This window comes from Bos taurus, chromosome 9, assembly GCF_002263795.3.
Source record: "Bos taurus isolate L1 Dominette 01449 registration number 42190680 breed Hereford chromosome 9, ARS-UCD2.0, whole genome shotgun sequence".
Classification (NCBI taxonomy): Eukaryota; Metazoa; Chordata; class Mammalia; order Artiodactyla; family Bovidae; genus Bos; species Bos taurus.
Window position 1 is genome coordinate 103,309,197 of NC_037336.1, and position 21,990 is coordinate 103,331,186.

Consider the following 21,990-nt stretch of genomic DNA (forward strand, 5'->3'; position numbering starts at 1 on the left):
AGGAAACAAAATCAAAAGCAAACACATGAGACCAAATTAAACCTGAAAGCTTTTGCACAGCAAAGGGAGCCATGGACAAAACGAAAAGACAACATACTAAGCGGGAGAAAACACTTGCATATAATGACAGACAAATGGCTCATACAAATAAACATCCAGAAAAACAAACAAGCTGATTAAAAACCGGGTGTAAGCTTCAATAGATACTTTTCCAAAGGCACACAGATGGCCAACAGGCACATGAAAAGATGCTCAACATCAGTAATCATTAGAAAAATGCAAATAAAACCACAATGGGATGTTACCTCATTGTGGTCTGAATGGCCATCATCAAAAGATCACAAATAATAAGTGCTGGTGAAGATGCAGAGCAAATGGAACACTTGTGCGTGTTAAAGTGAATGTAAACTGGTGTAGCCACTGTGGAAACCGGTATTGAGGTTGCTCAAATGCTAAAAATAGAACTATCATTTGGTCTAGCAATTATAAACTTGGGTACATAGCCAAAGAAACAGAAACACCAATTCAAAAGATACATGAACCCCAGTATTTACGGCAGGACCATTTGCAATACCCAAGCTATGCACGCAACTTAAGTGTCCATCAGCAGATGAAAGGATAAAGGAGATGCAGTAAATAATGCTGGTTTTCACTCACTCAGTCATGTCTGACTCTATGTAACCCCGTGGACTACAGCACGCCAGGCTTCCCTGTCCTTCACTATCTCCCAAAGTTTGCTCAAACTCAAGCCCATTGAGTTAGTGATGCCATCCAACCATCTCAGCCTCTGTCGCCCCTTCTCCTCCCGCCCTCAACATTGAAAGCATCAAGGTCTTACCCAGTGAGTCGGCTCTTCAAATCGCGTGGCCAAAGCCTCGGAGCTACAGCCTCAGCATCAGCCCTCCCAGTGAATAGTAAGGGTCGATCTCCTTTAGTACTGACTGGCTCAATCTCCTTGCGGTCCACAGGACTCTCAAGAGTCTTCTTCAGCACCACAGTTCAAAAGCATCAATTCTTTGGCACTCTGCCATCTTTGTGGCCCAACTCTCACATCCGTACATGACCACTGGAAAACCAATAGCTCTGACTATGCAGACCTTTGTCAGCAAAGTACTGTGTTTTACTACATTATCTAGGTTTGTCATAGCATTTCTTCCAAGGAGCAACTGTTTTTTTAAATTTCAAGCTACAGCCACCATCTGCAGTGATTTTGGAATCCAGGAAAATAAAGTCTCTCACTGTTTCCATTGTTTCCCCATCTATTTGCCACGAAGTGATGGGACCAGATGCCATGATCTTAGTTTTTTGAACGTTGAGCTTTAAGCCAGCTTTTTCACTCTCCTCTTTCACCTTCATCAAGAGGCTCTTTAGTTTCTCTTTTTTTTCTGCCGCATTTGTGGCTCCTCTTTGCTTTTTTAGGCTGGTGTCATCTGCATATGTGAGGTTACTGGCATTTCTCCTGGCAATCTTGACTCCAGCCTGCGCTTCATCCAGTGCATTATTTCACACGATGAACTCTACATGTAAAGTAAATAAGCAGGGTGACCATATACAGCCTAGACGTACTCCTTTCCCAATTTGGAACCAATCAGTTGTTCCACATCCAGTTCTAACTGTTGCTTCTTGACTTGCATACAGGTTTCTCAGGAGGCATGTAAGATAATCTGGTGTTCCCATCTCTTGAAGAATTTTCCACAGTTTGTTGTGATCCACACAGTCAGAGATTTTAGTGCAGTCATTGAAACAAACAGATGTTGTACTGGAATTCCCTTGCTTTTTCTATGATCCAACTGATATTGGCAATTGTCTGGTTCCTCTGCCTTTTCTAAACCCAGCTTGAACGTCTGGAAGTTCTCAGTTCACACACTGCTGACGCCTAAGTTGAAGGATTTTGAGCATTGCCTTGCTAGCATGTGACATGAGTTCAGTTGTGTGGTAATCTGAGCTTTCTTTGGCATTGGAATGAAAACTGACTTTTTCCAGTCCTGTGGCTATTGCTGAGTTTTCCAAGTTTGCTGGCATATTGAGTGCAGCACTTTCACAGCATCCTCTTTTAGGATTTGAAAGAGCTCCCCTGGAATTCCATCACATCCACTAGCTTTGTTTGTAGTGATGCTTCCTAAGGCCCACTTGACTTCACACTCCAGGATACCTGGCTCTAGGTTAGTGACCACACCATCATGGTTATCTGGGTCATTAAGACCTTTTTTACACAGTTCTTCCGTGTATTCTTGCCACCTCTTCTTAATATCTTCTGCTTCTATTAGGTCCATAGTGTTTCTGTCCTTTATTGGGCCCATCTTTGCATGAAATGTTCCCTTGGTATCTCTAATTTTCTTGAAGACATCTCTGGTCTTTCCCATTCTATTGTTTTCCCCTATTTCTTTGCATTGTTCACTTAAGGTTTTCTTCTCTCTCCTTGCTTTTCTTTGGGGAAATAAAATAAAATAATGTCATTTGCAACCACATTCAGGGACCTGGAGGGTATTGTGCTAAATGAAATGTCAGGCAGCAAAAGACAAATACTGTATGATAACACTTACATGTGAAATTTAAAAAATAAAACAAACAAATGAATATAACAAAACAGAAAGACACACACAGATATAGAGAACTTGCAATTTTTAAAAAAAACTAGAGAAGAGGGGAAGAGCAAGTTGGGGGGATGTGATTAAGAGACACAAACTACTATGTATAAGATAGATGAGCAACACGGACATGTTGTACAGAACCAGGAATACAGCTGTTATTTTGTAATATCTTTAAATAAAGTTTAATCTACAAAACACTGAATCATTGTGTTGTACATCTGAAACTAACACTGTAAATCAACTCTACTCCAATTAAATAAATAAATAAGTTAATTAATCAAATGTCTGTTAGAATTTTGACCCAAATTAACTGGGTCCAAGGGACTCTGGCTTTTGCAAAGAGTTAACATTTTGTTCAGGGTCAGTGGACAAGGCTTGTCATTACCTCAGTGAAGGAAATGAGCTTTGAATAATTCACCTCTAAGTACAAGATTTGGTGTAGATTTTTTTTTAAGGTATTCTTTAGGAATTTCCTTGCTTTGCAAAGTATATTTATTGTATTTGGTGCAATTTGTTGTATATCAATTTTATATAAATAAAGTTGTTGAAAACACAGTCAAACTCATTTGATGAAACGAGTGAGTGGTAAGAGAAGCTTTTGCGTCTGTAGTACATACACTGGGGGAAAGGCTGAGAAATAACTGTCCAAGCCTTCATGTCAGGAACTAGAAAAGGAACACCAAATGAAACTGAAGAAAAGATAAACGAAATCATAAAGCAAGGAAAGAAGTCAACGTATTATTACAACATATTTTTGTCTGTGTTTGTACCTGCCTGTGGTCTATTAATCGCCTGAGAGTCTACAGGACACACAGATTCCCAGAAATGACTGTTCCTTCGTGTTCTCATGGAAACCTTGTTTTGCTTTCTCTTCTCCGACAGTTGACATACAACTGACCCAACTTGCAGAGTTGTAGCCAAGTCCAGGATGTTTGAGCTAAAGTCTGGTAAGGAAAAAATGTAGGGTGCTAGATATTGGGGAAACTTGTAACTAAATGGTTTGGTGACACTATAAATCATGGTACATCAAAGTTAGTCAATAAAAACTGGCAACTCGAGAATAAAAGAGGGGAAACTGGATGAATAAAGTCTGTCATTAGAACCAGGTCAAAGTGGAGGAGGAAAGGGTGGAGTGGGAGTCTGGGGTGAGCAGATGCAAACTATTACATACAGAATGGATTGTAAGTCAACTATATTGCAAGGTTGTTGAACGAAAAAAGACACCGGGATTCTTGGCCCCCGGAGGAGAAGAATTCAATCCGGGGCCAGAGACAAGGCTTGATCGCTCAGAGCTTTTGTGTAATAAAGTTTTGTTAAAGTATAAAGGAGATAGAGAAAGCTTCTGGCATAGGCATCAGAAGGGGGCAGAAAGAGTACACCCTGCTAGTCTTCAGCTGGATGTTATAGTCACTGCTGCTGCTGCTGCTGCTAAGTCGCTCAGTCGTGTCCGACTCTGTGCAACCCCATGGACTGCAGTCCACCAGGCTCCTCCATCCATGGGATTTTCCAGGCAAGAGTACTAGAGTGGGGTGCCATTGCCTTCTCCTATATAGTCACTAGCAGTCTGTTAATGAAAGAAAGGAATGTCTTAAAATTCTTAATGGCACCAGGCCCCTCACCCATAAAATGGATTTTGGGATAATCTTGGCACCAAATGGTTCATCCTGGGCCATAAAATGATTAACTTGAATCTTGCAGAAGGGCAGATCACCATACAATAGTTTCGTTTACATAGATTAGGGGAACAATATCTGAGTATAACATACTGGTTTGTCAAGTAGGTTCTGAGCCATTTGGCAGAACCCACTCGAAGACAGAGTTTGGGGTAAATGCATAGTACATTAGCATAGCTTAAGACAAACATTTCCATAAGAAAAAGGCATTGATTATCTCTAGGTTTGAGAATAGTTAACTTCTTTCACCTGGTGAAACCAGGTGTCATTAGGGCAACACAGTATTTAAAGAGAAACCTCCTTTTAAATTTGTATCAGTTCAGTTCAGTCACTCAGTTGTGTCCGACTCTTTGCTACCCCATGAATCGCAGCACGCCAGGCCTCCCTGTCCATCACCAACTCCCGGAGTTCACCCAGACTCACATTCATCGAGTCAGTGATGCCATCCAGCCATCTCATCCTCTGTCGTCCCCTTCTCCTCCTGCCCCCAATCCCTCCCAGCATCAGAGTCTTTTCCATTGAGTCAACTCTTCGCATGAGGTGGCCAAAGTACTGGAGTTTCAGCTTTAGCATCATTCCTTCCAAAGAAATCCCAGGGCTGATCTCCTTCAGAATGGACTGGTTGGATCTCCTTGCAGTCCAAGGGACTTTCAAGAGTCTTCTCCAACACCACAGTTCAAAAGCATCAATTCTTCGGCACTCAGCCTTCTTCACAGTCCAACTCTCACATCCATACATGACCACAGGAAAAACCATAGCCTTGACTAGACGAACCTTTGTTGGCAAAGTAATGTCTCTGCTTTTGAATATGCTATCTAGGTTGGTCATAACTTTCCTTCCAAGGAGTAAGCATCTTTTAATTTATGGCTGCAATCACCATCTGCAGTGATTTTGGAGCCCAGAAAAATAAAGTCTGACACTGTTTCCACTGTTTCCCCATCTATTTCCCATGAAGTGGTGGGACCAGATGCCATGATCTTCGTTTTCTGAATGTTGAGCTTTAAGCCAACTTTTTCACTCTCCACTTTCACTTTCATCAAGAGGCTTTTGAGTTCCTCTTCACTTTCTGCCATAAGGGTGGTGTCATCTGCATATCTGAGGTTATTGAGATTTCTCCCAGCAATCTTGATTCCAGCTTGTGCTTCTTCCAGCCCAGCGTTTCTCATGATGTATTCTGCATAGAAGTTAAATAAGCAGGGTGACAATATACAGCTTTGACGAACTCCTTTTCCTATTTGGAACCAGTCTGTTGTTCCATGTCCAGTTCTAACTGTTGCTTCCTGACCTGCATACACATTTCTCAAGAGGCAGGTCAGGTGCTCTGGTATTCCCATCTCTTTCAGAATTTTCCACAGTTTATTGTGATCCACACAGTCAAAGGCTTTGGCATAATCAATAAAGCAGAAATAGATGTTTTTCTGGAACTCTCTTGCTTTTTCCATGATCCAGCGGATGTTGGCAATTTGGTCTCTGGTTCCTCTGCCTTTTCTAAAACCAGCTTGAACATCAGGAAGTTCATGGTTCACATATTGCTGAAGCCTGGCTTGGAGAATTTTGAGCATTACTTTACTAGCGTGTGAGATGAGTGGAATTGTGTGGTAGTTTGATCATTCTTTGGCATTGCCTTTTTTGGGATTGGAATGATAGAGAAGGAAAAAAATATTGCTAGTTTGTTTCCTTCTGCCGCTTAAGAGAGAGAAAAATGTCTGACACTTGCAGGCTATTTTCCTCCATTTGAAGACCCCTGGCCTTCCTGCCTGTTACCCTCTCAATATCTCAATTAAAAAAAAAAAAAGGTAAAATTATCTTTGATAAAGACAGAGCAAAATCAGAAATGTTGACTGAAAGCATGACCTTTCTTAAGAAGGAAGCTTTTCTACTTTGTTAAGCAAGTGGCTACTAACCTCTCTCTTGCCCTTTCCATTCTCCTAACACACCATGTGCTCCTAGGATGCAGATCTGATGTCTCTATTATTCTTAAATGATCTGATAAGGCCTCTCATGGAATGGCTGGTTCCAAACGTTGAGCAGGAGAATCCAAGATGACCTCAAACAGCCTTCTGTTAATTTTGTTCTGGTTGTTGGCACTGATGCTGAGGGGTGACTTTCGATAAGTCTGGAGATACTAAAGACATCATCTTTTTGAGGCCTTCAGTGACTTGAGGAAAACAAATGGTTACACTCAATTAAGCATTTGTGAAAAGCCATAAATTTGTGGTTATAATAGAAAATGGGCAGGTAATAGAAAATGTGCTAGAGAATGTCCCTTGGTCAAAAAAATAAAGGATTAATCATGAAACCATATAATAATTAACTGAAGTATTTGGATATGATAGTTGATAAGTCTCAGGAGGTGGATTATAGGGGAACATACATGTAGTTATGATCCTGGACAAAACAGAACCACCCAGGTAGAGGAGGAACACAGCCATCAGGGGTGATGAGGAAAACTGGTTCATATCGGCCGCAGAAGCCTGGACATTGATACGTTGCTGTCATCCCAGAGCACAAGGCCAAGCACTTCTTCCAGATAAAGATCCAGCTTTGCCAACACTGGTGGGGTTCAAACACCAGGAGAAACACATGCTAGCAAATGCCCGCCAACCTGTACCTCATCCAAGGTCATGGGGAGGTCATTCAGAATGATGGGAGGTCATCCGTGAGTATTAATGACAAACTTGTTCTTTTCTGACCTTTTAGTCAACTCCCGTGGTGATGGTACAGCTGGAGACAGTGGGGTCCATACAGACATGCTCCTCTCAGTTCAGTCACCTTCTGGAGACGGTGGGGGCCATGCAGACATGCTCCACTCAGTTCAGTCAGCTTCTGGAGACGGTGGGGGCCATGCAGACATGCTCCACTCAGTTAAGTCAGCTTCTGGAGACAGGGAGGGCCTTGCAGATATGCCTCTATCAGTTCAGTCACATTCTGAGACAGTGAGGGCCATGCAAACGTGCTCTGTTCAGTCAGCGTGTGGAGACAGTGGCGGGCATGCGACATGCTTCACTCAGTCAGTCAGCTTCTGAGACAGTGGAGGCCATGAACACATGCTCCTCTCAGTTCAGTCAGGTTCTGGAGACTGTGGGAACAATGCAGACAAGCTCCCCTCAGTTCAGTCACCTTCTGAGACAGTGGGGCCATGCAGACATGCTCCTCTCAGTTCAGTCACCTTCTGGAGATGGTGGGGGCAATGCAGACATGCTTCACTCAGTTAGTCAGTTTCAGAGACAGTGGGAGCCATGCAGACGTTCTCCTCTCAGTTCAGTCAGCTTCAGGACACAGTGGAGTAAATGCAGTCATGCTCCTCTCAGTTCAGTCAGCTTCTGGTGACAGTGACGGCCATGGAGATATGCTCTTCTCATTTCAGTCTGTTCCTGAGACAGTGGGGGCCATGCAGACATGCTTTTCTCAGTCAATGAGCTTCTGAGACATTGGGAGCCATGAAGACCTGCTCCTCACAGTTCAATAAGCTTCTGGAGACTGTGTGGGTGATGCAGAGAAACTCCCCTCAGTTCAGTCAGATTCTGAGACAGTAGGACAATGCAGACATGCTCCTCCCTACTCAGGCAGTTCTAGAGACATTGGGGGCCATGCAGACATACTCTTCTCAGTTCAGTCAGCTTCTGGACACAGGGGGAGGCGGGGAATGCCAGACATGCTTCTTTCAGTTCAGTCACCTTCGGGAGACAGTGAGGGCCATACAAACATGCTCCACTCAGTTCAGTCAGCTTCTGACAGGGTGGGGCCATGCAGACATGCTCCTCTATGTTCCATTAGCTTCTGGTTATAGTTTGTGCCATGGGGACATGCTCCTCTCAGTTCAGTCAGCTTCTGAGACTGTGGGGGCCATACAGACATGCTTCACTCAGTGAGTCAGCTTCTGAGACACTGAGGGCCATGAAGACATGCTTGTCTCAGTTCAGTCAGCTTCTGAGACAGTGAGGACCATTCAGAAATTCTCAGTTCAGTTAAGTCAGGTTCTGGAAACAGTGAGGGCCATGTAGATATGCTCCTCTCAGTTCAGTCAGGTTCTGGACACAGTGGGGAAATTCAGACACACTCCTCTCAGTTCTGTCAGCTTCTGAGACAGTGGGGCCATGCGGACATGCTCCTTTTAGTTCAGTCAGCTTCTGAGACAAACTTGAACAGATTACATTGTCAAAGGCTTCAGGTTTGGTTCACAAGTAACTTACTAGGTTAGCGTGGTGGTGTGGTGTTAATCGCTCAGTCGTGTTCAACTCTTTGCGACCCCGTGAGCTGTGGCCCACCAGGTTCCTCTGTCCTTGAAACTCTCCAGGCAAGAATACTGGAGTGATTTGCCATTCCCTTCTTCATGATCTATCCTACCCAGGGATTGATCCCAGGTCTCTCACATTTCAGGCCGATTGTTTACCATCTTAGCCACTAGGGAAACCCACTAGGTTAGGGTATGACTGTCAAAATATGCTCCATGAAGGCTGATTCTTGGTGATATTAACACATAACCCAAAATATTAATGATGGGCCCTATGGCCAAACCTGTATGGTAAATTCTGGTTCAACACAAAAATAAAAATGTATTAACTGGTTTCCAGGAAGATTTTTCAGAGCTTGACCTTAACAACTTCACTTGAAGACTCAGAACAGGTGCGAGTGTGCAGCATGAAATGCCTTGTCTCTTGATGCGTCTTCAAGGGGCTGCACAGAGTCCAGTCATCTGCACATTCAGTGACTGTCCTAGACCCCCAACTGGTTCACAAAGCCTTCTTTGGGGCTGATCCAAAGTCACTTTCATCTGTAATTACTCAGTAACTCTTCATCCCATGCAGAGGAAAGGAATCACCCATGAGTAGTGCTCACAAGAGATAATCTCTTACGATGGGATTACCTAATCTGTAACCTAAGGTTCCACTTCCTTCACTCACTGTCACCTCTGAAATTGCCAAAGACTAGATGATAATTTGGTACTAGTTTTATGATAAGTTCAACAAAGAAATTTATATTAGTACATTGACATAAATTTAAATTTCCAAGTGTAAAATCCTACCTGCACCACCACTTCTGTTAAACAGCTGAACAAGTGGCAGCCACAGTGGGGCAGGATCCTAGAGGTGAACGCAGGACAAGTCACAGGACCCACTAATGCTTGTCCAGAAGACCCAGGCATGGAGCCTTTTGGCAAACACTGGAGGTCAATGTTCTGAAGGAGAACAAAGTCAGAATGGGGCAGATACACTGTGATGTCGATCCAGGGGCCTGATGGACAGCAGAAGATAGGGTGATGAACAATGGGCAAGGACCAGATGAGTTAAGAGAGGCAGGATGTGGGTGCTGAAAGGATTCTGGATGTGGAGTGCACGCACCTGCAATGGCTTTTTGTGCGGCCCTTGGCCAGCTCACACGGGAGTGCCACGTGCCTGAGAGTCCCTGACACTCAGCAGATACAGTGGCCAAGGCTCCATAAAGCCACAATGAAATGACATTTTCTGAGAAGAGAGGAAGAAACTCTGCTCACTTTGTTCCCAACCATAATAAACCTACCTTTTCTTTTAGGGATTTTGAATTTTCAAAAGGTGTACACGGCTGATGTAATTTTTTGGTTCAGTCGCTCAGTCATGTCTGATTCTGCAACCCATGGACTGCATCACACCAGGCTTCCCTGTCCATCACCAACTCCTGGAGCTTACTCAAATTCATGTCCATTGAGTCAGTGATGCCATCCAACCATCTCATCCTCTGTCGTCCCCTTCTCCTTCTGCCTTCAATCTTTCCCAGCATCAGGGTCTTTTTCAATGAGTTATTTCTTCACATCAGGTGGCCAAAGTATTGGAGTTTCAGCTTCAGCATCAGTCCTTCCAATGAATATTCAGGACTGATTTCCTTTAGGATGGACTGGTTGGATCTCCTTGCAGTCCAAGGGACTCTCAAGAGTCTTCTCCAACACCACAGTTCAAAAGCATCAGTTCTTTAGTGCTCAACTTTCTTTATGGTCCAACTCTCACATCCATACATGACTACTGGAAAAACCATACATTTAATTAGATGGACCTTTGTTGGCAAAGTAATGTCTCTGCTTTTTAATACGATGTCTAGGGTGGTCACAACTTTTCTTCCAAGGAGCAAGTGTCTTTTACTTTCACAGCTGCAGTAGCCATCCGCATTGATTTTGGAGCCCAATAAAATAAAGTCTCTCACTGTTTCCATTGTTTCTCCATCTATTTGCCATGAAGTGATGGGACCAGATGCCATAATCTTAATTTTTTGAATGTTGAGTTTTAAGTCAAATTTTCACTCTCCTCTTGACTTACATCAAGAGGCTCCTTAGTTCTTCTTCACTTTCTGACATAAGGGTGGTGTCATTTGCATATCTGAGGTTATTGATATTTCTCCCAGCAATCTTGATTCCAGCTTGTGCTTCATCCAACCCAGCATTGTGCATGATGTACTCTGCATATAAGTTAAATAGGCAGGGTGACTATATACAGCCTTGACATACTCCTTTCCCAATTTGGAACCAGTACATTGTTCTATGTCTAATTCTAACTGTTGCTTCTTGACCTGCACACAGGTTTCTCAGGAGTCAGGAAAGGTGATCTGGTATTCCCATCTCTTTCAGAATTTTCCACAGTTTGTTGTGGTCCACACAGTCAAAGGCTTTGGCATAGTCAATAAAGCAGAAGTAGATGTTTTTTCTAGAACTCTCCAGCTTTTTCTACGATCCAGCAGATGTTGGCAATTTGATCTCTTGTTCCTCTGTCTTTTCTAAATCCAGCTTGAATATCTGGAAGTTCTCAGTTCCTGCACTACTGAAACCCGGCATGGAGAATTTTGAGCATTACTTTGCTAGTGTGTGAGATGAGTGCAATTGTTTGGTAGTTTGAACATTCTCTGGCATTGTCTTTCTTTGGGATTGGAATGAAAACTGACCTTTTCCAGTCCTGTGGCCACTGCTGAGTTTTCCAAATGTGCTGGCATACTGAGTGTAGCACTTACACAACATCTTCTTTTAGGATTTGAAATAGCTCAGCTTGAATTCCCACATTTCCTCTAGCTTTGTTCATAGTAATGTTTCCCAAGGCCCACTTGACTTCACATTCCTGGATGTCTGGCTCTAGGTGAGTGACCACACCATCCTGGTTATCTGGGTCATTAAGACCTTTTTTGAATAGTTCTGTGTATTCTTGCTATCTCTTTTCAATCTCTTCTGCTTCTGTTAGGTCCTTACCATTTCTGTCCTTTATCATGCCCATCCTTGCATGAAATGTTCCCTTGATATCTCCAATTTTTAAAAGAAATCTCTAGCCTTTCCCATTCTATTGCTTTCCTCTATTTCTTTGCACAGTTCATTTAAGGAGGCCTTCCTGTATCTCCTTGCTAGTCTGTGGAACTCTGCACTCAGTTGGGTGTATCTTTCCATTTCTCTTTTGCTTTTCACTTCTCTTCTTTTCTCAGCAATTTATAAGGCCTCCTCAGACAACCACTTTGCCTTCTTGCATCTCTTTCCCTTGGGGATGGTTTCAGTTACCACTCTTGTACAGTGTTTGAGCCTCCATCCATAGTTCTCCAGGTGCCCTGTCTCCCGGGTCGAAGCCCTTGAATCCATTCACCATCCCCACTGTACAATCATAAGGGATTTGATTTAGCTCATGGCCTAGTGGTTTCCCTACTTTCTTCAACTTAAGCTTGAATTCTGCAATGAGTTCATGATCTGAGCCATGGTCAGTTCCCAGAAATTATGTTATAAAAATTAATCAGGCCACTTACTGACATCCGAATGCCCTTTGTCCTCATTATACGTGATCTTACCTTTTACTTCTCAAGGGTCTTTCTCACAGGGACCCTGTGGTGCCCAAGGGTGTTTTCCCTGTTGATTTCCATCTCAGTGAGCCCGGTCAGCACTGTCAATAAATGCATTTTAGGATTCCTCCTTAAGGGAACCACAACCAATGCTTAATCCACAAGTCAAAAAGACTAACCTTGGGTCCCCCTTCCCTTCTCATCTAGGGCTTTGTAGACACGTTAAGGGAAATAACTACCTGTCGTCAAGGAGGCTTGGGGACAAGACATGCTTGGCCCAGGTGCACACACAATTTAGACCCAGGAGTGGAGCAATGGGCATGGTTTTCTCTTTTCATGAGAGTGTTTGAGGAAAGGCAGCAAGACAAACCCTGACCAAGAATGAAAGAAATAAGATCAAAAAGCAACAAACTTAATACTTCAGAATACACACAATGGCTATTAAACAGCTATAAAAGCCCATGGAAAATAAATAAATGGAATAAGCTTGTGCCTTTCATTTCGGATTTCATGAATTCCAATGTTCTAAGTTCCCAAGAGGACACGGTTACATATGGGCTCCAGGTTCAGGCAGGACCATATGTGCCTTGAGTCACTGGGAAGAAGTGTAGACAGAGGTCTTGATTCCAGAGACCTGCAGCCACCTACCTTCTGCTCCGTGTGGAGCCAGCACAGCACAGGTGGGAAGCGCCGCTGGCAGCCCACCAAGACCCCACCCGGTTTTCCTGGTCCACAGAGACGTTCCCTGATGCCCATGCGGCAGAGGTGGTGGCCTCACACTCCAGCCTTGGGGCACATGGTAAGGCTCTGCCCTTGCAGTTGCTGATGAGGGCAGGAGTGTGTGGCCCAACTTCAGCCAATGAGTCACGAGGGAGCAGTCCAGCTGAGAGGCTTCAGGAGAGAAACACAAATAGAAAGAAACCATTTTTTCTTCTCGGTGTTCTCAGGCCCGTGTCTTCTCACGGCTGAACACCACATGCTCCCTCGCCTGCTGGTTCTTTCTTCTCGGTGTTCTCAGGCCCGTGTCTTCTCACGGCTGAACACCACAGGCTCCCACACCTGCTGGTTCTTGTGCTTGCACGTGATGCCAAAAACTGCGGTCTGTGCAAACTGCAAGCCGTGGGAGAGGAAAGACGAAAAGGCAGGCTGTTAGCAGCAGAGCAGGACGCTGGAAAGATCCTGGGCCCTGAGTAGTGGCCGCCAGCTCTGTTCACTCAGTTTCAAGCCACTCTACCACCAGGCTTATCGTCATGTGAAATAATGACTTTGATATTTTCTTTGAGTCATTTTTAGGTGTATTATATTTTCTGTATTCAAAAACATGCTAACTGCTCAGAGTAAAGCCAAGATTATATTTATAGCTGAAGATAAAAAATTAGAGAGTATAGAAAATTTCTGCCACTACAAACATATATAAGCCAGAAGCCATCCTTGAAATAATCTAATAAGCATAAATTTAATAAGAATAAATACAATAAAAACCTATGTACCCATCATTCCACCCACCTCTATTGAATGTCATTTTATAATATTGTTTAGGGGTTTTACTATTGAAAAATAAAATATTATAGATAGAACTCAAGTCCCAAGTTTTCTCTTGACTGGAAAAGATAATAAAAATTGTATGAATGAATATAAATAAGCTTTTCTATACAGATATAACTTTGATAAAAGAACCTAAAGGAGAACTTCTAAAATCCCTCCAGAAGAGTATAATTAGTATCATTCAACTAAGGCTAAAAGGACATAAACCACAGAGCAACTTCAATGGTTTTTGCATGAGAAATGATTGACATTGTGTTTCAGGTATGGTTTTCTTGTTTCCTCTGTTGCTAACTCTAACAAGATCACCTTGACTCTAAGCTTTGCTTCCAAAGAGCTACTATGCTCCTTTACCACTATCTGTAAAGCATCTAGAATGCTTGAGGAAAGTAAAAGTACATACACGGCACTTTTCTTGCCATAATGCCATTGACCAACAAGATTAAATTTTGCATTATTTTGGCAAAGAACACTGTTTCAGGCCTGGGGTCTGGGCTGTTGGAAGAAAATAGGGCATATTATTATCACATTAAAAGTAAGTATAAATAGTTTACAAGAGAAAAAAAAAAGCTGTTTCGCTGTTTAGAAACTCAAAAGATTTAAAATTGAACTAATTGAACTTCTAACATCAGATATAATTAATAGGTACTGAGAAACTGTTATTGAAAACCTTATGCTCAGATGACTTACATAGGAATGTGGTAACAAAGCAGGGAAGAAAATCATGGACATGTTCAACCTTCAAGTATTATGGGAATAACACCAAGAAATGTTCACCGAACTGACCTTTGGTTTCTAAAGTTAATGCAAATATTTGAATTTTACTATCTCCCAACAATCAATAGTTAGAAACAAATGTGCAAGTAGATTCCACCACTTTACAAGCAGACTTGCAATTTGTAAATGTTGGAAGTCCAAGAAACAAGCCAGCTGTAAAAGTACAGGACAAATTAAAACCTACCAAGTCAGTGCCCCTGAGGACTGTTTCATCTGACAGGCCTCGTAATTCACGACCTGCAGAGGAATCTCTTCTAGCAATATGGTTTTTCTCTGAAGACCCCTAACAGGGATTTGAGCGCAGGCCCACAGGCTGCAGCTTGCCGAGGCATTACTGAGAACTACCGTCATGCACAAGTCAGGGCCGAGCTCCACTCCTGAGTATCTGTGTCCACACAGGGGAGGTGGGAGGGCCCGGCTGGAGTCCCTGAGCCAAGAGCCATTTGTGCTCAGGTTATGGGATTTAGAGACTGCAGGTTGCTTTCCCAGCAAAATGAGGGATCATTCCCAATTCTCCCATCTGGTGTGGAATCTCCACCATAAATATTTAATCCTCCCCAGCACTGCACATGGATAACACTCTGCTGTCATCAATGGCAGCTTGTCCAGAGGACACCCAGGAGAGGCTGAGTCAGTTGTCCCAGCACAGCCCTCTTCGTTGGTCATTCTATTGTTCAACAGTTCTTGAAGATTCAGTATGAAATACAATAAACTAGGAAATTGGGCAAGAATGAGAAACCATGGGAGGGAAAAGGAAGAGAAGAGGGAAGGTCTTATATTTAGATTCTAATGGAAACAAAGATTGGCTCTAACACACTGTTCCAAATGGCCCACAGGTCTCTCAGGCAAACCAATTCTGCGAACCACCTCAGAGAAGCTACCACAACTTTTACACATGACTTTCGTTTTAGCTCCCATTTCAGGAGGAACCCAGCAAACACTTTTCCTCTGGACTCTACCAGGCAGGAATCCCCTTTTCACCATCTGAGGTCTCTACTCATTGAACCCCATGGCCTCTGCCGATTCTGAGTGCAGTGTGTGCATTACCCATTTTCGATGCGGTCCGTCTCCCTAGCACACAGGTGCCCCTGTGCTCTGCTCCCTCATAACTACACTCTGGGTCCTGGCATAAGGCACTTCTCTGGAAACACCCAGCACTCACAGCTGATGCTGAACAGCAACAAAAAATGCTTCTTCTGGCTTTGTTTTTCAAAGTTTGGGAAGTCTTCCCTGGTCTATGTGCTCCTGGACATCAGCAATGTTTGCAGGACTCTTGGAGGCTTCGGGGCCCCCAGCAGTTCCAGTAGTCTTCATATAGCTGCTATTTGTAACCCAAATGTTGGGAAGACACACAGTGTGGTGAATGCAGACGGGCGTTCAGGGGACCACTCACTAAATGACCAGTCATGACAAGAGTCCTCCGCACCTTCCCCTGGACCAGAGAAATGATGGGGCATCAAGAGAATTAATATTTTCCTGTAATAATAACACTGCCAATGTTGAGATAAAATTCTTTAGGAACTGCCTAAACCTCCAATGCTTTGCTTAGTGTTTCTCCAATCAGAGTCAACAAGGGAAGAAGGGCAGCTAATGGAAGTCAAAGGATGGACAAGGATGCAACTTTGGGAACCTGGCTTCTATGGACAGGCTTTACGCAAATTCGACATATTACCAATTAACAGACATATTACCAATGCATAAGAATATTAACAGACTTATTACCAATGTATAAGAATTCATTTCCTTCGAGAGAAGTTGAAATGTTTCCAGTTCTTGCTCTGGCTAAGAAGATATTGAGAAGCTTTGAGTCAAAACTTCCAGCACTGCCTGAGATTCAGTAGCCACTAACTCTGCCCCTGAAGAGGTCCAGTCTTGGTCTTCAACTCCTGAGAGTGATCTGCAACTGTCTGGAGCCTTGAGCCAGACAGGCAGTAACAAGATGGTGTAAGGTATGGGCCCCAGGGCCTGCAGCAGGGATTTACGGACAGATACGCCACGAGGACAGTTAGTCATGCCTATGAAACAGGGTCCCAGTAACAATTCCACACACCAAGGCTGGGGTACTTCTGGTTGACTGGCCATCACACACAGATGCCCGCAGAGTCCTGGTTCCACAGGGAGAGGGCCACAGAGGCTCCCCTCACGGTGCGTCTCCAAGACCCTGTCCTACACACATCTCCCCATGGCTGACCTTGGTCTGTGTTTTCTCTGCATTAAATCATAACTGTAAATATCCAATTCTCAGCAAGTCCTTCTAGGGACTTGTTAAACTTGACAGAGGTTTGCAGGCCCTGAACCTGCAGTCAGTGTCAGAAGTGAGAGGACTGTGGCCTCTGACTTCCTGGTTGTCTAAGCCCTTTGCATCAGGGTAAGGTTTTGGCTAAGTCAAATTGAATCATTTCTCTGCTTAAAACCCTCAGCGGTCTCCCATGTCACCTGAGGTCCTCCCAGAGGCTTCACCACAAGTCCACACTGACAGGTCTTCTCTGAGACCACCCCCAACTCCCACATCTCTCTGCTCAAGCCCTGGGCCTTCCTGCTGCTCACTGACCAGACAGAGCAGCGTACTGCCTCAGGACCTCTGTGGCCAGTTCCTCTGCTCTCCCCTCAGTCATTCCAACTGCCCGCCCCTCATCTCCTCAGATATCCCTATTGTGAAGCCTGGTAGCCATGAACAGACCACTTGTTCTGTCTCATTTCTCTCCAAACACTCCAAAATTCACGTTTACATGTCTTGTTTAATGTTCTCTCCGTGAGTTCTATTCTCCATTGAACTTCCACACTTAGAACAGAGTACACAGGATGCACTCGGGAAATACTTGTGGATGGTGAGATGAATGAATAGTGCCTGCCCCACACCTCACAAAGCACTGGGAGGGAGAGAGATCACACCCGAAACCAGGCAGCTCAGCAAATGCACACACACTCTTCTGGGAGGAGAGAATAAGACAGGATGAGAGGAAGAAGTTCCAGACTCCAGGGCATGGGGTGGGGGGTGGGGGGTAGAGCATCTGACTTGATATGGATGGGTCTCATAATTATATCATTTTATATAAAGTTGTCATAAACTCCAAGGAGAGGCTGCCTTCTGAAACTTGGGAAAGGAAAAGTGGGTGAGTGCTTGTGATTGAAAGTTACCGTGGGAAATGTAGCTCAGGGTCAACAAGGGAAGAAGGGCAGTTGATGGAAGCCAGAGGACGGATGAGGACAAAACTCTGGGAACCTGCTTCTACAGACAGGCTTTACCCAAATTCAAGCAATGAGACCTCTAAGCTTCGACAAGAGATAAACTAGATGTTTTGAAGACTCAATTCACTCAAAAACTCAGATACGATGGAGAATGGTATAATTTTTAAGAAATAAAGCTTTATAACCACAAGAAAGAAGCACTGAATTCAAGTGAAGTTATTTTTAAAGTTGCTAAAGTGAAAAACCCAAAGAAAAATTCTTGACTCAATTTTTATTTCCTACAAATATGCAAATTAGCCAGTTTAATCACTACCATCATATTGGGAAAAAATCCATTAGAGCAAGAAAGAAGAGGTTCCTCACATGAGATTTTTCTGGCGAAATAAAAATCATTTTCTTGACCTCAAAATCTGTTCTACTAAACAAGTCTAAAAGGCCCATGGCTCCATTTCCTAGGGCATCAGAAGTCTCCAGGTGCTTCCCAACCTGCCTTCTGCCTTAAGAGACAGGGGATGCTGTGACTCCTCCCACAGCACAGGAATGCACACAGCTGAACTTGGGGGAAAGGGAGTGTCTTCATAGAAAGCCTTGAAGCTTGTGACTGGCAAAGAGCAGATTGTAAGAAATACACATTTCTGCCCCATTCCCATGACCCCTTATGACTGTATCATGCCACGTCCAAGGGTCACCCGTTCACTTCTGACAGAAGAAAAGTATTTCTCTGTGTGTGGATCTGCTCTGACAGGTAGAGGACAATGCCACCTCCAGGCTTCCTATGTGCTTGGCACAGTGATGACCTTATGGGATGAAAGGGGTATTGTGAATGCTGAGCAGCTGGAGGGGCTGAGAGCAGGGAGACACTGCAAGGGCCAGTGTTTGCCAACCCACCGATGACCCAAGAGTGGACGCAGCAGGAAAACCAACGACAACACATCAGTAATTGTGGGGTGACTCCCAGGAAGGAGATCTGGGTCAAAAAGGTTAGGGAGTGACATCACCACACAGCAGGGCTTCAGTTCAGTTCAGTCGCTTAGTCGTGTCCGACTCTTTGTGACCCCATGAACCGCACAACGCCAGGCCTCTCTGTACATCACCAACTCCTGGAGTTTATTCAAATTCATGTCCATTGAGTCGGTGATGCCATCCAACCATCTCATCCTCTGTCGCCCCCTTTTTCTTCTGCCTTCAATCTTTCCCAGCATCAGGGTCTTTTCCAATGAGTCTGTTCTTCGCATCAGGTGGCCAAAGTATTGGAGTTTCAGCATCAGTCCTTCCAATGAATATTCAGGACTGATTTCATTTAGAATGGACTAGTTGGATCTCCTTGCAGTCCAAGGGACTCTCAAGAGTCTTCTCCAACACCACAGTTCAAAAGCATCCATTCTTCGACACTCGGCTTTCTTATAGTCCAACTCTCACATCCATACATGACCACTGAAAAAACCATAGCTTTGCCTAGATGGACCTTTGATGGCAAAGTAATGTCTCTGCTTTTTAATATGCTGTCTAGGGTGGTCACAACTTTTTTTCCAAGGAGCAAGCATCTTTTAATTTCATGGATGCAGTCACCATCTGCAGTGATTTTGGAGCAAGGAAAATAAAGTCTGTCACTGTTTTCCCATCTATTTGCCATTAAGTGATGGGACCAGATGCCGTGATCTTACTTTTCTGAATGTTGAGCTTTAAGCCAACTTTTTCACTCTCCTCTTTCATTTCATCAAGAGGCTCTTTAGTTCTTCTTTGCTTTCTGCCTTAAGGGTGGTATCATCTGCATATCTGAGGTTATTGATATTTCTCCCAGCAATCTTGATTCCAGCTTGTGCTTCTTCCAGCCCAGCGTTTCTCATGATGTACTCTGCATATAAGTTAAATAAGCAGGGTGAAAATATACAGCTTTGACATACTCCTTTCCTACTTGGAACCAGTCTGTTGTTCCATGTCCAGTTCTAACTGTTGCTTCCTGACTTGCGTATAGGTTTCTCAAGAGGCAGGTCAGGAGGTCTGGTATTCCCATGTCTTTCAGAATTTTCCACAGTTTGTTGTGATCCACACAGTCAAAGGCTTTGGCATAGTCAATAAAGCGGAAATAGATGTTTTTCTGGAACTCTCTTGCTTTTTTTGATGATCCAACGGATGTTGGCAATTTGATCTCTGGTTGCTCTGCCTTTTCTAAATCCAGCTTGAACATCTGGAAGTTCATGGTTCACTTACTGTTGAACCTGGCTTGGAGAATTTTGAGCATTAGTGTGTGAGATGAGTGCAACTGTGCAGTAGTTTGAGCATTCTTTGGCATTGCTTCTCTTTAGGACTGGAATGAAAACTGACCTTTTCCAGTCCTGGGGCTTAAGCAGGGCTTAAGTCAGAGCATTTGTTACTGTGGAATCCAACTGAATGTCCATCATTCTAAAAACGCCTGCCGAGGGTGTAAATTGTGGAATCCATAGCGTCAGGGGACAATCTTCTGGGACAATCTTCTAAGGGGCCAAGTGATACTCAAGTCACACTGGGACAAAAGAAAGAGGAAGAAAGCGCTCTGATCTGTGCACCTCAAGTATGACTGAGTTTCGCATCCTCCTTCTCAAGACACTTTTCGTCTATATATGTGACGTGTGTGCTGTGAGAACGTGCTGAGATGCTCTCCTTCCCATGCTGTCCTTGCACTGACATTTCGACCAAAACAAGGAGATGCTGGTGCTCAGCATCCTGCTCTGGGAACAGAGGAGAACAAGAGTTTGCTCCGGGCCTTTTTCCGTGTTACTCGACACTGTCCTGCATGTTACACTGTCATGAGTCATGTCTTCACCAGGATTCACAAGACTCGCTTCTACAGGCACCCTAGTGGTACAATGTCCCCCAAGTGGCCTCCTAGGTGGACCCCCCCACAACCATTCATGCATACTGTGGGGTGACAAGGCCAAGCTCTGAGGGGTTCTTTCTGTGTCACCTTCATCTGCAGGAAGATGACCTCATCGACCCAGAGAAGGCATATATACCTCTTCTTTGAGTTTCACACTGAGAAGTCATTTACAAGAGTGGTGACCAACTCTAGTGAGTCAGAGTTGGTTTGGGGACTGACTTCTGAGCATCTGGGCCATGGAACACTGTCCGTCTCACACATCAGTCATGCTGGAAGCTCTGGCTCATAAGGAAAAGCTTACAGGCCCCTCACATAAACCAGAGGCACAGGTTGTGCATCCCAGGTCCAACTCCAGATATTACCTGATGGAACTATTAGAAGAATAAGGAAGCCAGGCTTCCCTTCACCACTGATTCCTCCAAGGGGGTATAAAACTCTCCTTAACACATGTACATTCATGGCGGATTCAAGTCAATGTATGGTAGTTCAGTTCAGTTGCTCAGTCATGTCCAACTCTTTGCGGCCCCATGAATCACAGCACGCCAGCCCTCCCTGTCCATCACCAACTCCCAGAGTTCACTCAGACTCATGTCCATCGAGTCAGTGATGCCATCCAGCCATCTCATCCTCTGTCATCCCCTTCTCCTCCTGCCCCCAATCCCTCCAGTATCAGAGTCTTTTCCAGTGAGTCAACTCTTCAAATGAGGTGGCCAAAGTACTGGAGTTTCAGCTTTAGCATCAGTCCTTCCAATGAACACCCAGCACTGATCTCCTTTAGGATGGACTGGTTGGATCTCCTTGCAGTCCAAGGGACCCTCAAGAGTCTTCTCCAACACCACAGTTCAAAAGCATCAATTCTTCGGCACTCAGCTTTCTTCACAGTCCAACTCTCACATCCACACATGACCACTGGAAAAACCATAGCTTTGACTAGACGGACCTTTGTTGGCAAAGTAATGTCTCTGCTTTTGAATATGCTATCTAGGTTGGTAATAACTTTCTTCCCAAGGAGTAAGCGTCTTCAATATTGTAAAGTAAAATTAATTAATTAACTTAAAAAAATCAAAAGTAGCTACAGTCAGTTTGAGTTAAAATCACTTAGTTTTATTGCATAACCAAGCTTTAGAATAATTAAATTTTTGAGCAAGTTTCAGCTTTGGAATTCTGACAAGCCCTCTGTTAACTGATTAAATTTAAGATTTGTCTTATTAATTATGTCTGTTTGAGCTGGATTATCAATTGGAAAATTAAGGAAACTGGCTTTGCCCTGAGTTTATCAACTGAATTACATGTGAGATGCCACTGGGAGCTACCGCCAATAGAGCTGGAACTCGTCAGTTTTGAAAACAAGTTTTCTCTGGAAATGCATTATCCTGAGGCGTCTGTGGAAATAACTGCTGTAGCAAGGTGGACACGCCCGTCCACCCCCGGTTCCCATCCGAAAGCGGCACAGCACTTGGCCTACTGAGCGTCAGTTTGGCTTCCATCGGTTTATTTTGGATCACAGACCACCTGGGTGAGAAGCCAAGCCCCGTGGTTATTTGCTACCAGATAAAGGTCCAGGTGTCACACAACAACTGGAGGA